At 39.0% G+C, this 16,268-nt stretch overlaps 1 pseudogene; it reads left to right on the top strand.

Annotated features, from left to right (window-relative positions):
* Positions 1 to 257: 257 nt before the first annotated feature.
* On the top strand, positions 258 to 2,433 carry LOC103303874 (prothymosin alpha-like; annotated as a pseudogene).
* The last annotated feature ends 13,835 nt before the right edge of the window (positions 2,434 to 16,268 follow it).

The following is a 16,268-nucleotide window of genomic DNA, read 5'->3' as shown; positions in this document are numbered from 1 at the left end:
GGTAGGGGTTAGAGCAAGGACAGGCACTTTCTCTTGATAAAGGTATTAAGATATCCATTATCACCTCCTGACCATCAAATTACTCTCTGTTTGTTATACTGTTTTAAATTTACCTGGTTCCGGGGCCTTAAATGTCAGGATTCCTGTTATAACTTAGATTCTCGTGTCTTTAATTAATGCTTCATGTTCCTGTTATGGTTATTTAAAATTTGCTGAAGTCCCTCGAGCCATAAATTTCTTTTACAGGTCTTTGCGGTATGAACTTTAACAAAACAGCCATAAAGGGGTAATAGGCAAGAGCAGTATATCACAGGGCTACAGTGGCAAGATGGGAGCAAGGAGGGAATATTTTGCAAACAAATTAAAAGGTTTTGTTTTTGTCAAGGGGTTTGGGACTGGAACAAATTGGACATAAAACTTAGGCAAGAACGCATAATCTCCTTTAATGTTTTTAGTAGGTGTAAGTTGCCACTCGTCACAAGATTCACAATTTCATATAAATCTTGTTAAATTCAAATCAGTTTCATTCAAATGAACACATTTTTTCTTGAATACCTACTGTGTGTGCCTACTACATTTTTTTGTTGTTGCTATGGGAATTATACAGAAAAGACAAGCTCATGTCTCATTAATTTTCAAAAACTAATTTTGGAGGCCAGGTTAGCATATATGAAGCAATTATAGACCATTACCAGACAAAACATAAATCTTCCAAAATGCGCAGAATAGTCTGTGAATTTTGAGTGCTACTGCAGCTCACAGGGAAAGATCAGTGGGAACTAGAATTATCATGGGATCCAGCATAAGCAGGAAAGATGAAGTGTTTCTTGTAAAATGGATGGCCATTGGAATGTGGAAACACAGGGGAAGGCCATTCCAGAGGAGAGAATAACACAAGGAAATTCATGATAGTGGAATAAAAATGACTGCATTGTTTAGTGAATAAGAAAATGCTTTTAGATTTGGGTGGTCATAGTTTTGAATTATTACTGCATTATATTACTTAAGGGAGATAGGGCTACTTGGATAAAAATGTGGTGTTTGGAACTTAGAACATGCATATTTTAGGTAGTTCAAGAATAGTTTAAATGATTAAAAGCGGGACTCAAATCTCCATTGAGGTATATTTTAAATAGAAACTGCTTATTTAAAGTTGGACAACAGGTTCATATGCTAAAGTACTTTTTAAAGCATGATGGTCCATCTTTGAACTTTTCATAGCTCCCCCATATTCTAGAAGAATTTGAATAAGAAAAGGAGAGGTAGAGAAGGACAGAGGGATCCATTTTATATTTGACCATGAAAATCCTGCAAGTATGTTAACAAAGGAAAATTAGAAGCTGTGAGTAACGTCTTAATATCAATGCACAGAGCTGTGCTGGTCATAGAGCTTGATTATTTTTTCCATCTAATGACATTTAGCACAATGATAATACCAGGCATGTTATGGACTAGCTGCGATGGAAAGCCATCTTTGTATTGTTCCTATGGCTGTCTCTCTGCTCGCTGCAGCCACCTCCTCCTTGGACTCAGGCAGCTTCTTCCCCAGAGTCTTCCAACTCTTGCTTTAAAACAAAAAAATCCACTGCATGAGGGTTCCTTTTTCTCCCCATGAGTAGGTTAAAAAACGGTGGTACATTTACACAATGGAATATTACGCTGCTGTAAAAAGAAAGGAACTCCTACCATTTGCAACAGCATGGATGGACCTGGAGAGCATTATGTTAAGCAAAATAAGTCAGTCAGAGAAAGATAAATATCACATGATCTCACTCATTTGTGGAATATAATGAACAACATAAACTGATGAACAAAAACAGATCCAGAGACAGAGAAGCATCGATCAGACCGTCAAACCTCAGAGGGAAGGTAGGGGAGGGTGGGGGTAAGAGGAGAGATCAACCAAAGGACTTGTATGCATGCATATAAACATAACCAATGGACACAGACACCAGGGGGGTTAGGGCATGAGGGGGGTTGGGGAGCAATGGGGCGATAAGGACCCATATGTAATACCTTAATCAATAAAGAAAGAAATAAAATAATAAAACACAAACACACACAACACAACACACACACACAAAAAAAAATCCACAGCATCGGATCAGATCACCAGCATGCCCTTCCAGGTCAGACAGGGCCGTGGACACCAGCTCCGAGATCACCACCAAGGACTTAAAGGAGAAGGAAGTTGTGGAGGAGGCAGAGGATTGCAGAGATGCATCTGCAAATGGGAACACTAAGGAGGAAAATGGGGAGCAGGAGGCTGACAATGAGGTAGATGGAGAAGAGGAAGAAGGAGGAGGAAGAGGGAGGTGATGGGGTGGAAGATGACGGAGATGAAGATAGGCAGCTATGGGCAGGGGGCCAGCTGGAGATGATGAGGATGAAGATGTTGACACCAAGAAGCAGAAGACTGATGAGAATGACTAGACAGTCAAAAAAAAAAAAAAAAAGGAAAAGTTAGCCCTAGCCTGTTTGGCTCAGTGGATTGAGCCTTGACCAGAGGACTGAAGGGTCCGGGTTTCAGTTCTGGTCAAGGCACGTGCCAGCGTTGCCTTCTGGATCTCCAGTGTAGGGCATGCAGAAGGCAGTTGATCAGTGATTCTCTCTCATCATTGATGTGTCTGTCTCCCCCTCTCCCTTCCTCTCTGAAATAAAAAATATATAAAAATAAAAGGAAAAGTTAAACTTAAAAAAATTTTCCTTTAAAAAAAAAAAAGGAAAAGACCTCTGTGACCTATTCACCCTCTATTTCCCATCTCAGCATCTAAATGTGGTAACCTTCAAGTAGAGACTCCTGCCCACCTGCCCACCCACCCACCTCCCAACCTGGGGCAGTGCCACCTGCGGATGGCACACACTCTCCCACACCCAACCAAAACCTCAAGGGAATGTGCAACAGGGGAGGAAAAAAGAACCAAAACGTTCAAGGCCCTGCTTTTTTTTTTTTTTCTTAAAAGTACTTTAAAAAGGAAACTATATTTTTAATTTACATTTCATATTTTTATACATTTTTAATGATCATGGGATGACCAAACCAGCCTTTGGAGCATTCTCTGTCCTGCTTCTGACTTTACTCATGGGGTGACCAAGTTCATTATAATATCAAAGGAGAAAAAATTGTAAAAGAACAACAAAAATATTATTCTGAGTATTACAGCCACATTTGTGTATGTACTTAGCTGTTCTATAAGTAGTTAGTTTGTATGAGATAGTTAAAAAGGCCAAAGGTAAAAAGGTTTCTTTTTTTTTTTTCCTTTTTCATCTATCTATGAAGTTGCTGGGTTGTTGTTTTATTCTGTATGTTTTGTTTTTTATTTTGCCTGTTTTATATATGTATGAAACAATATCCAACAATAAACAGGAATTTAATTTTGCTGAGTCGTTCTAACAAAAAATACAGAAACAAACAAACAAAAAAGACACGTTATGAAAGTAGATGTTGAGCATATCAAGACTTATTTTAGAGATCACTGCTTCCATATTTCATAATAAATACCAATCATCTGGTGCATTAAAATTAATTCTTGACTGAGATACCCTTGTACATATTATGATAAAGTTGAATTTATTTATCCTATAAGTATTTGTTAAATATTATAGTATGCAAGTCAGGGCAGGCTAGGCAATGCTGCTGTAACAATTAAATATAAAACCACACTACCTTAAAACACCAATACCACATATTTACTTTTTTCCAGCAACATGCCCATTCTAGTTATTCTATTCAAGTGGGTCCTTCTTAGGGAAATAGCTTTGACAGAGGCTGTACAACTGGGCAGGTCTTTGGTTTCTATGGCAGGGGAAGGAAACATGACAAAGTACAAGGAGACATTTAAGTACTTTTTTCTCAAAGACAAAATTCATTTCCAACTTGAAGTTTGGAGGTTGTGGGGTGTGGCAGTGTGCAACACTAACAGGGGGCAGAGAAAAAGAGAACTGGAAATATAGATGAGCATTAATGACTCCAACAATTAATGCTGAGACTTCAGAAGCAAAAGATACACAAATACCCTGATCCAGTGATGCTCCCATAATTGTTGGGGACAAAGGCAATAAACATTTAAATAAATTATAACATAATATTAGGTAGTGGTAAATGTCATAAAGAAAAAAATAAGGCAATAAACAGTAGAACAATAGGGGAAAGGGAATTCTTTAGCTATGGTTGTTGAGAAATTAACTCTCTGAAGTATTGAAAAAAAACCTGAAAACTGAATGATATGCAATGTCATAAAATCTATAGAAGAAAATATTTTGAGAAAAAAATGAGGTCAACTCTGTCAAATAATACCAACAAGTTAGAAAAGTAACTTTTTGAAATGCTAAAAGCTCTTCCCAGGTTGCTATAGGGATTAACCCTGATTAGATAGAACTGAGGAAGTAAGTAGAGTGAGAAATTAGACACTGAGAATAAACAACCCTTAAAAGCAAGGTAGTTGGGTAATAAATGAAGTTGTAGTCAGAGGTGTAGAGTAGGAAAGAAATATATATATATATATATATATATATATATATATATATATATATATATATGTAATAATTGAGCTTAAGGAATATTTATATACCAATAATAATCCTCCAATGGAATAAGTAAAATGCTGATTTTTGAGAGCCATTATGGATCAGATGAGAGTGGATGAGATAGTTTGCATAAGGAGTTGCTATTAGATAGAAGAGAGCCAGGTTTTTCATTACAGAAGAAAAGGCACATTATGAAGACCTAGATTTAGATATGGGATGTGTTTTCTAGTGAGAAAATGTTACTTCTCAATTAACTACATCTACTTTCTGAATGCAGTATGAGATGAGGTCACCAGATCAGGTAAAGGAGAAAAATTAACGGTGTGAAGAGAAAAGAAATAATATGAAATAGTCATCTTGTAAGTTATGTTCTTAGGAAATTGTATTGAATGTTTAGTTGAGATTTGTGTCCATTCTAGGGTCCATTTGATTAACAAGTAAAATAAATTATTCAAGGACTATAAACAGAAAATCAATGGTGAATGACTGAAGTTATTGTGATTTTAAATGCTTGAATAAAGTAAACAAAAAATTATCTAATTACTATTTAATTGCAATGTTTAATGTGGGCCAACAGAGCCCAAAGTACAGTTTTGGTCTGACTGCTCTTAGTCTTAATGGAGATTGTAGTAAAGGCATATTAAAATTTATCCATCTGGACATTCATTGAATTATTGAATTTCTACTTTAAACCAATCATAGGGGAAGATACACTAGTAAATAAAAATAGATATCATTTTCCCTAGCCTCCTGAATGATCTATTTTAGAGATAAACTCAATGTTAAGATATAGATTCAATTTTTCTGTGACAATTTATAAAATTACTCTCAAATATTCACTTTCTAAATTAGACTCTTAAAGTGAAAAATGATATCAGTGTGATTTTCTTCCTAAGCAACTATATTTCTGGCTTAGAATTAAAAAAAGGAAGTGGGTCATAAGTAATTATTTGGAAATAGGAAATATGGAAATCATAAAGGAGTAAATTAGGTCACATATTATACCACCTGGAGTAATGGTTTTTAAGAAGAAAAGAACTAAATCCATCATTAGATTTTATTTGATACTTTAGCATTCAAGAAGCAGATTACTTTATTATTTTTTTCTACATATAAAATCAGTAGGAAATTCTAAGAGTGATTCAGGATGGCAGACTAGTATGTAGACTTAAGATGTGCAGGTCATTTATATTTAAGAACTAATGCTTAACTTCAGTAAAGAAAATACTAAAAGGGATAAAGGATGATTTATACAAACTGGAAAAGACTATACTGAAAGAAAGTTATTTGACTGAAAAATTATTCCTTTTATGAAAAAATATGGGACTTTACTTTGGCAGCTTTGTCAATCACAATGAAAAATTCTCAAATTATTCTTTAGAGAAAAGTGTGGCTCACGATGTGCAATGATTCATTTTCCTACATTATGATCAGTAAGAATATCCAAGTTTAGTAATCAGGCTGCTATGAAGTTTGATTTGAATCTCAGTTTAATAGAGCAAATTGGCATTTTTGACAAAATTGTCTGTTGGCTATATTTGCTTCCTGCTTTAAGGTAAAAGGTAAACAAATACAATTGTTTAATATCAGAAGTTAGTACTGTGATTCTAAGTCTTTCAGTGCAAATGTATTGATCTATTACATGATAAATACACACTACTTGTTGGGTAAAAAAATGAAGAGAGACTTTGTATGCATTTGTTTGCAACCTAGTGGGGAAGAAATAAATGCATGTAAACACAGTCAAAATATAAGATATGAATTTCATCTCAATAACATTTCATGAAGGAAACAGGCAGGTTCAGAAAAGGAGAAATAAAGAGTCTAGAATTATAGAAAGTGAAGACTGCGAAATTAATGGACTGATTCTATTTCTGACCACAAGAAAGGGGATGCAATAGACACTGATACTCTGAAATGACTACAAATATACTGGCGGACCTAGCAGAGCAGGGTTACTTGTTTTTACTTTTTAGATTTTATGGATATTATTTAAAATCTTTTACACAAAATTTCAAACATGTATGCCAAAGTAATGATTAGGATACATTAGACACATGTTTACTTATAACCCAGATTCAATAATAATCTAAACCTGGCCAATTTTATTTCATCTAGACTTTATATAAATTTGGGAAATGCTTTTATTGATGATAGAGTTCAGTAAGGGACATATTAAATACGTTTATCAAGAATATGCTCTGCCAGTGTATCACTCTGAATGCTATTTAGCATTTATAGCAATCCAGAAACAGTGAATACTATTGTCATTTTATAGTTAAGAAGCTTGTGTGCTGCTTCAGTTTCTCTTGAATTTAGAGGTCTTTGTTAAAGCTGTTGCCTCTGCTTTGTCTCAGTTGGGTTTGGGCTTCTGCACAGGTGACACTTGACTCATCTCATGCCCAAGTCTCAGACCTTTTATCTCTTTCCCAAGCTTCAATATTGATGCCTTTTCAAAACTTAACTAGAGCCCATGCATTCATAATCAGGAAAGTCAGGGGTTACTTTTGGCTAATAAGATCTATAAAACAGAGGTTTTCCCCCTTGAGATGCCATTGACTTTGCCACCTGGCGGATATTTCCTTACGACTTAATAACTGGTTTCACTTAATGGCAACCACCTTAATAATGTATCTTGCATGTGGCTCTTCTTCCCTGAATCACTGTCTCATCTATCACTCCTATCATCTGGGATAGCAATCCACAACAAGGTAATCCTATATAATAAAAGGCTAATATGCAAATAGACCGAACAGCTGAACACTGGTCGCTATGATGTGCACTGACCACCAGCGGGCAGATGCTCAACACAAGAGCTGCTTCCTGGTGGTCAGTGTGCTCCCACAGGGGGAGCAGCACTCAGCCAGAAGCTGGGCTCACAGGCTGGAGAGCACAGTGGTGGTGGCGGGAGCCTCTCCTGCCTCTGTGGCAGCGCTAAGGATATCCGACTGATGGCTTACAGCAGTGGTCGGCAAACTCATTAGACAACAGAGCCAAATATCAACAGTACAACAATTGAAATTTCTTTTGAGAACCAAACTTTTTAAACTTCTTCTAATGTCACTTCTTCAAAATAGACTCGCCCAGGCCATGGTATTTTGTGGAAGAGCCACACTCAAGGGGCCAAAGAGCCCCTTAATTTAATTTATGATAAGGCAAACATATTTGAGGATTTTAAAAAATATCAGGCGGTCCTTGGATGTCCATTCCTATTTGAGAGTGGTACTAAATCACCAGTCGGAAACTGTTTTCTGTGGTCAGGTCTGGTTGACTGGTGGATTTCACCACTGTGTGATCAGGAAGGGATGCAGACACTCAACTGGAGAGCTCCAAGCATCAGTGCCCTTAGGGTGTTCCAGGGACATTTTGTTTCTCTGAAGGAGAGCCCTCTAGCATCCAACATGGCAGAAGGAACTACTGCTGCTGAGCAGAGAAAGAGCTGAGGGTTTCCCTGTTCATTCCAAATTTTCATATAATGTCTCTGTTTCAGTAAAGACTCCATCCCCACCCCAATTTTCTTTGCTTGTTATACCCAAGAGACTGGAAGCAATCTAGCTTGACTTTTCTAGAAAATAAACCTCTTGTCTACTATGAGGTTTTGAAAACATTGCTGCTTAACTGCTTGGGATAATAGAGGGAACACTGAAGTGTAATATGTCATAAAATATACTCATATATTTTTATTTTATATACTAGAGGCCTGGCGCATGAAATTCGTGCACAGAGGGTGGGTTCCCCTCAGCCCAGCCTGCACCCACTCCAATCAGGGATCCCTCAGGGGATGTCTGATCGCCAGTCGGAAACCCCTCTCACAATCTGGGACCACTGGCTCCTAACTGCTCCCAACTACCCTCCCCTGCTGGCTAATTTGGTTCTGATTGGTAAGTTTCTATTCCTGCCTGTCTGATTGCCCCTAACTGCCGCTGCCTGCCTGCCTGATTGCCTCTAAACTCTCTGCCTGCCTGCCTGATCACCCCTAACTGCCCTCCCCTGCTGGCCTGATCTTGCCCCCAAAAGCCCTCCCCTGCCAGCCTGATCTTGCCCCTAACTGCCCTCCCCTGCTGGCCTGATCGCCCCTAACTGCCCTCTCCTGCCAGCCTGATCTCACCCACAACTGCCCTCCTCTGCCGGCTAATTTGGTCGTGATTGGTCAGTTTCTATGCCAGTCAGTGTCAAAAGCTCCACCTCCTAGGCAGCTATTGGCTCCTCACAGTTGACCCAGATTTGGTTCTGATTGGTCAGTTTCTATACCAGTCAACATCAAAAGCTCCACCTCCTAGGCAGCCATTGGCTCCTTACATTCACCCAGATTTGGTTCTGATTGGTCAGTTTCTATCAATGGGGCCTTATCAGAAAGGCAGGGCTAATCAGGAACCCCAGTGGAGGCCTGGAGAGAAATGGAGGCATGGCTGTTGGCCAGGCCAGGAGAGAAAGAGAGGCAAGTGCTGATCAATGGCTTCCACAGAGGCTATGGATCAGACCCTGCCTCTCTCTCTGCAAGCCTCTCTCTGGGCCTGATCCACAGCCCCCTAGGCAGTCAGTGTTGGGTCAGGGTGCCAGCAGCCCCAGTCAAGGCTGGGTCACCATGGCAACCCAGCACTGACTTCCAGTCTGTTTGAGCCTTTGGTCATAATGGTCATTACAACCCTGGCTCTTTATTATATAGATTTTTATTGATTTCAGAGAGGAAGGGAAAGAGAGAGAGAGAGAGAGAGAGAGACAGAGACAGACAGAGACAGAGAGAGAGAGAGAACATCAATGATGATTATCACTGATTGGCTGCCTCTTGCAAGTCCCACACTGGGGATCAAGCCCACAACCTGGACCAGGAATTGAACCCATGACCTTTTGGTTCATAGTTCGATTCTCCACCTCTGAGCCATGCCAACTGGGTTGGAATATAGTTTTAGTCCACTGCTTTTATTCTGTATTTCTCTTTCACCTCTTAAGGTAACTGGAGTTTCCCATTCCAGATTTGTCTCTGAGTTTCCTTATTGAGTTCTCAGGGGAAAAAAGCTGCTAGTAGAACTGTAGGTCTTTTGTGCCTGTTACAGAGGGAACAACCTGTCCTGACAAATTTATTAACAATGTCCCATCCCTTTACATCTTCTGAAAATTAGTTGACAGCTTTCATCCACTCTTATTCATTTTGTACTCGTGACATTAGACCTCTTTATTCACCTACAATTTTTATATTGTAGCTTGAGATAGATTAGAAATAAATACATGTGTTTAATCTGCCAGAGTTGACTCAACATTATATTTCTGTAGTATATTTTCTGCTCTTTTAAAGGTACCATTCTCATATTTTCCCCAGTATTTCTTTCAAGGTTCAGAAAGGATAATATTTTTAATTATATAGTTGATGCAATATAATATAAATTCTATCATTGGAGAATTACAGAATCTGACTCATAGAATATGCTAGAGAAGGGGAGTATGATGTGATAACAATTTAGAATAGAATACTTCATTCAATAAAATAACTAATATGTACCAAATCTATACTAGAGGCTGGGCCTTGGGTGTGCAAGGGTGGAGAAAAAAAAAGAGATAGGGACTTTGGGTGTTAGAGCAAATTAAAGAGGTCAGTGTGACTCTAGGAATTATAGTTCAAAGTTCACAATAAGGTGAAGGGCAGGCCAAAGTGATATCATGCATTTCTTGTAGGCTAGATGAAACATTGTGTGTGTGTGTTTTATTTATATAGTAGAAAATTATTAAAAGTTTTAATCAAGAGAGCAACAAGAGTTAAGATGCTTAATTAAATAAATAAAAGCAATTATGGGGAATGGATTTGAACTATCAAGACAGGATACCCTAAAATCACTTAAGCTGTTATTACAATGGTCTAGAGCAGTGGTTGGCAAACTCATTAGTCAACAGAGCCAAATATCAACAGTACAACGATTGAAATTTCTTTTTTAAAAAAATATATATTTTATTGATTTTTTACAGAGAGGAAGGGAGAGGGATAGAGAGCTAGAAACATCGAAGAGAGAAACATCGACCAGCCGCCTCCTGCACACCCCCTACCGGGGATGTGCCCGCAACCAGTGTACAGGCCCTTGACTGGAATCGAACCTGGGACCCTTCAGTCTGCAGACCGCCGCTCTATCCACCGAGCCAAACCGGTTTCTGCAATTGAAATTTCTTCTGAGAGCCAAATTTTTAAAACTTAAACTTCTTCTAATGCCACTTCTTTAAAATAGACTCACCCAGGCTGTAGTATTTTGTGGAAGAGCCACAATCAAGGGGCCAAAGAGCCGCATGTGGCTCACGAGCCATGGTTTGCCAGCCACTGCTCTAGAAGACAAATGATTGAGAATTGGAAAAAGAATGGCAGTAGGATAAAAAGTGGCATGAGGGGTGAAGGAGATAATTATTCCAGTAATAGCTCTTAGTTCTTTGCCTTTGATAGAGAGTTATAGGATTTTATGTGATAGGGAAGAGTGGCAAAAGTTCTGAGATGGGTGTTGGCAGGATTAGAAAAGTTTTATTACTTTGGCACATGTTAAATTTGTGATTACCTTGAGACATTCACAAAGTGATGACAGGAAGACATTTAGATATTTAAGTCTGAGGCAATAAATAAATGCCTAGAGATATCAGTGTACTTACCATACTCTAATATATCAAAATTAGTTAAATTTTCTAAGAGAATACAAGAAGGAGAGATACAGGGTAGTTGGATTGCTTAGATTTTCTAAGGGTACAGGGAGGAAAGGGGGCTATAATTTTTAGAGTTCTGGTGAAAAAAAATAGTGACTGACAAAGACTTTTAAAAAATAAGAATATGAAACATATAGTATATAAGAGAGGGTGTTTCAAGATGGAGAGGGTGTTTCAAGATGGAGAGAGATGCTGAATAATGTTGAAAGTTTAGAAAGATAAGGACTAAATATTCCTGTTGGAACCTCAGCAAGAGGTATGTAAGGAGAGTGTTAGGAGCAGTAGGAAGACTGAAAAGGGTTGACAATGGTAGGTTATAGGAGTAAATAATTGGAGATAAAGATGTGAGCTACTACAGCTTATTTATTTGTCAGTGGGAATTTTCCACTTGACAGAGAGAGGTAAAGATGCTACAGTGAGAATAACTGAAGAACAAATGTGTTGAGAAAGCAAGGTACACATTTGGGGAAACTGACCTCTGATAAGAATAGGATCACATTTTATGTACTAAAGAGGAGAAATTGGATACATGTGGTACTAATAGGATAATCATAGTTTCTATTATGTCAGTAAAGCCCTTCATTCATTATCCAACTTGTTCAGGTTGGAGAAAGTAGGAAGATACAAAAGCATTACTGATTCTGAGATAATCTATTAAAAAAGTGAATATAGTAGTATAGTATTGCTATGTAGAACCATGTGCCTAATTGAAGCTGATTATAATGAACTAGAGGCCCGGTGCACAAAATTCATGCACGGGTACAGTCCCTAGGGCTGGCCTACGATCAGGGCCATCTTCCCCGGCTGACTGCAGCTGGCCCTGCCCCCCTGCTGCCTCCCCCAGTTTCCCATTGCCATCATGCGATTGGAGCCTGGTGGCCAGGGGAAGGGACCAAGAGGTCGGCCATTCCCACCAGCTTGCCGGCCTTGCCCCCGCCCCTGCTGCAGGTCACCCTCTGTGTGTGCGGCAACCAGCAGGGTGGGGGCCTTGGCCTGGCACCACCTGTGTCCCCTGCCACCCACCCTCAATTCCCCATTTGCCTTCAGGTGATCAGAGCCTGCTGACCAGGGAAAGGGACTGAGAGGTGGCCAGTGCGCCTCATAGTGACTGGTCGAGAGGTTGTTCTGGTTGTTTGGCCCTTAGGGTCAATTTGCATATTACCCTTTTATTATATGGGATAGAGGCTCAGTGCATGGGTGGGGGCTGGCTGGCCTGCCCTGATGGGGGTCCCGGATCTGGGTGTGGGTTCCTGCTGGTGGGTGGGGCCTGCTGGGGTGAGGAGCCACAAGGGGTTTGCAGGCTGGCCACACCCCCAATTGGGGTGGGGGTCCCCGCTGGGGGGTGCAGCCAGCTGGGGCAAGGGGCTGTGGTCATTCTGGTCTCTGGTCATTCTGGTCATTCCACTGTTTTTGTCACTGGGCTTTTATTATATAGGATTATTTACTGAATGAAACCCATCTTCCTGAATGAGCCATAATTTCAAGTAGTGCTCCATTGAGCAAGTGTGTAAAGACCAAAAAAGTAGGGTAGTTGATTTTATATCAGAATGTTTTTTATCTGTTGAGTGAATGGAGAAAGGGTCACTGAATTTGACTGTATGAGTATAGATATGAGAACAAAAGTAAGATAGATAAAAATAGGGTGTTAGGGAGGCAATAGATATAAAAAAAGCGGGGGGGAATGAAATGAAGCTCTTAACCAGTCAAAAACAAATTCTGGACCCAATCCTTGATCAAGTGGAAGTTGGAAGGATAGAAGTAGCTCTAGAAGAGTGCAAGGTTGAGGTACTGATTTTAAAATGTGGTTTCTGATACTGATAAAGTTTGGGCTGTGGCCATGGGAGTAAGTGGAATGGAAAAAAGGCTCATGGTAGAAAAGGTCAAAGACATTGACCAGACCATGGTCACCCATTGGAGATGTCTTTTTTCATCCCTTTTGTTGTCTCATCTCCAGGTCCCTATCTCTTTTTTGTGCTAATTTTCAATCTGTAATGTATAGAAGTTTCCTGATAAATTGAATACAATCACTTTAAATGGAAGGGATTTCTTCACTGTGATCTGAACTCTGTGGTGGTACCTGTGATAGCAGTTGCCTCTTTTGCACTGTATTTCTAAAATCATAATTTGTCCTGTGAACTTATTGCTCATGGCTCCATTCTAAGGAGGGAAGAGGAGAAAATGGTAACCCTGCTTCTCCTGTTAAACACAGCTTTGTGGAATAGAAGGATTGGATAGCCTACAGATGAGAGAGGGAAATTATTGACCTAGGAAACTTATGTTTTCTGCAAGCTAGTCTAGTTCCTAATCCTGGTGTGTTCAAGCAGGTAAAATACCCTTTGTGAAGGTTTCCATTTAAGAGGATTGCATGGGAGAGGCCTTGAATTCGAACTAAAAAAAAAAAAAAATTCTTAGACTCCTTCTAACTCAGATTTTATAAAACAAAAGAAATCAATTCTTATCTTGCAGCTCTAATTCTAGAACTTTGTTAAATCAGCTTTTAAACATGAAAGGTTTAACTTCTTAAACTATAGGGGTGTGAAATAATTTGTTATTGCTTTCTGTTTATGGATAGTATTTTCATCATGACTGTGCTGTGGAGGATACTATACACATAGCTGGTGATCAATAAACACTTGCAAAATCAAATTGGGTCATGTCTGCAGGTCTCAGCCTACTGTGGTACACATATGGCCTTAATTTATGTTGGTGTCAGAATATTTCAGAAAAGGTTAAAGTAACACCTGCCAAATTTCTAAAACCAAGAGAAAAACACATTTACAGAATATTTGGTACAGGAGATGAGAAACTATGCACAGAGGACAAAGACTAGATTTTACTCAATCCATTTTAATTCAACATATATTAATGAATATCTAGTCTGTGGAAGTTCCATGTTAGGTGCTGTGGTGATATCAAGATGATTATGCACAGTTCTGGTGACTAGTTAAGATTTCTGTTATCTCTCCTTCATATGTGTGATCTCAGAAACATGAATGTACTGCTCACTGAGCTAGAGCTGTATGAGGACATGGAAACCACTAGGTTAAAATTTAACACATTTAAACACAAATACTCATAAAAACTGTCTTTCAGGGGTATGGTGTTTGACACTTTGACCAGCATTGAATTGTCTTCAATGCAGAACCATAGGACTTGTGAAGTCTGTGACCACCTGGTAGGGTAGAAGTGATTGTAATCACACCAGAGCATCCTGAAGAGCCACATGACCCAAGACTTTGAGGGCAGTTCCTTCCTAAAGAGTGAAGCTTGATCAGATGTAACCTTACATCATACCAACTTAGACTGTCAGGAATTATTGCTTCCTACATACAAATGGGGCAATCATTCCTAAGTATCAAAAGGGAGAATTCTTATCCTAACCAATGACCCCCACATGGAATAGAAATATCACAGGAGGGCAAGTCAGCTTGCCAAGGCTCATTGTGTAGAGAGCCCTGGTACAAGAGGGAGTTTTCTGTGCTATGAGAGGTGTTGCTATGGGCGCTGATGCATAGGAGCCAGATACAGTGGAAGGAAAATAATGAAAAATGCTGATTAGGAGCTCAGAGGAAGGAATGGTACATTTTTGCTCAACAATAAAATGTAATGCTCTGTTAATCTATTTCTTGGCTGCCCTTACTCTGTAGGTATTTAAAATCCACTTTTGTTCCTCATTTAGTTCCTTACACTATATTTCCTCCTTTCTCATCACTTTTCTTATTTTTTGACACTGACTTTAATTGTGAATAGATTCAACCAACTCTGCAATGGCCTGAATATGAAATATAATGTCAGCATCAAGAGAATTATCATGTTTTGCTCTATATGAAATAAAGAATGTTAGCTAGGGAGAGGGCGTATTAGATCTATCCATCCCCAGCAGAGGCTTGGGAAAGTTCATGGTCAAAGCCATGCAGAGTTCCTGAGTTTCTGGGGTAACTTAGATGAATTTCTTATTCCTGAAATATCCATGCCATAGATTTAAATATGAATACACATACAGGGATGGGCAAAATAGGTTTTCAGTTGTTCATATGGAACATAATACAAAAATTAATAAATAATACAAGAATAAACTATGTGTTTTGTGTACTCAAAACTGTAAACCTCCTTATGCCTATAATCTCGGCTCTACTTGTTTAAATTTGACAAGAGATATATTAAACCCAGATGACTCTTTGTTAGCTATTTGTCAGCAGTGTTCCAATCAGCTTGTGAATGAATTTCTCCATTTCAATTGTAGAAATAAAGAGAAATTTAAGAAGTGTTTCCCTCAATCTAGTCATACTCTTTTTTACTTATCATCCATAAACCTTGCAATATGCAACTTCCTGTCGTTCTATTTTCCACTTTGTCACTTCTGCATAATGGAAAATCTTGAGGCTATCTTCTATCATCCCAACTCAAGTTCAAATACGTTAACCACTCTCCTTTTCTGTTTCAACTTGGTTTCCTTAAACCTACAAGGGGTTATATTTTATTTCATGTATTTTTGCACTTTATTCTTCATAAAATGACATTTAAAAACAGTGTGTTCACATCAACACTTGTGTTTTTTTGGATGTCTGATTTATTTACATGCTGCCGTTTTAGGATATGCAGGTTCCCAAATGTCATCACCATTCCTGCAGACTGAAAAAGTCTGCCTGTTATTGGTAAGGTGTCATCAATATTGATCTCACTGTGGGTGAAATCCAGATCATGGGAGGAAGCAGCATACTTTAGCTAACAGGGCTATGCAAACCCAGGGTCAACATGAGCAGCAGAAAGACTACTCCATAAAGTTTCCCAGACAGCAGCCTGGTTTTTGGTTTCCAACTTGCAAAAGACCAAAATAGAACCCTTAGACCTTGACCTCCCAGGACATGAACCTCCTCTTCCAACCCAACCCATCCTCTGAGAAAATCAAGAAATGAGCCCAGGCAGGGAGTACATGTGGACAGATGCCACAGGGAGCCACCGCTATCGGGTGACTCAGATTTAATCTCCAGGCGCAGTGCTGCTGATTTGATTTAGGATAGCAGTTGTTAAGAGCAGAAGGAGCTGCTGGCACAAATGGTGGCCCTCTC

The sequence above is a fragment of the Eptesicus fuscus genome, chromosome 12 (genome assembly GCF_027574615.1).
Source record: "Eptesicus fuscus isolate TK198812 chromosome 12, DD_ASM_mEF_20220401, whole genome shotgun sequence".
Taxonomy (NCBI): domain Eukaryota; kingdom Metazoa; phylum Chordata; class Mammalia; order Chiroptera; family Vespertilionidae; genus Eptesicus; species Eptesicus fuscus.
Note: the sequence above shows the minus strand (reverse complement) of the source record. Positions and strands in the feature narration are given on the sequence as shown.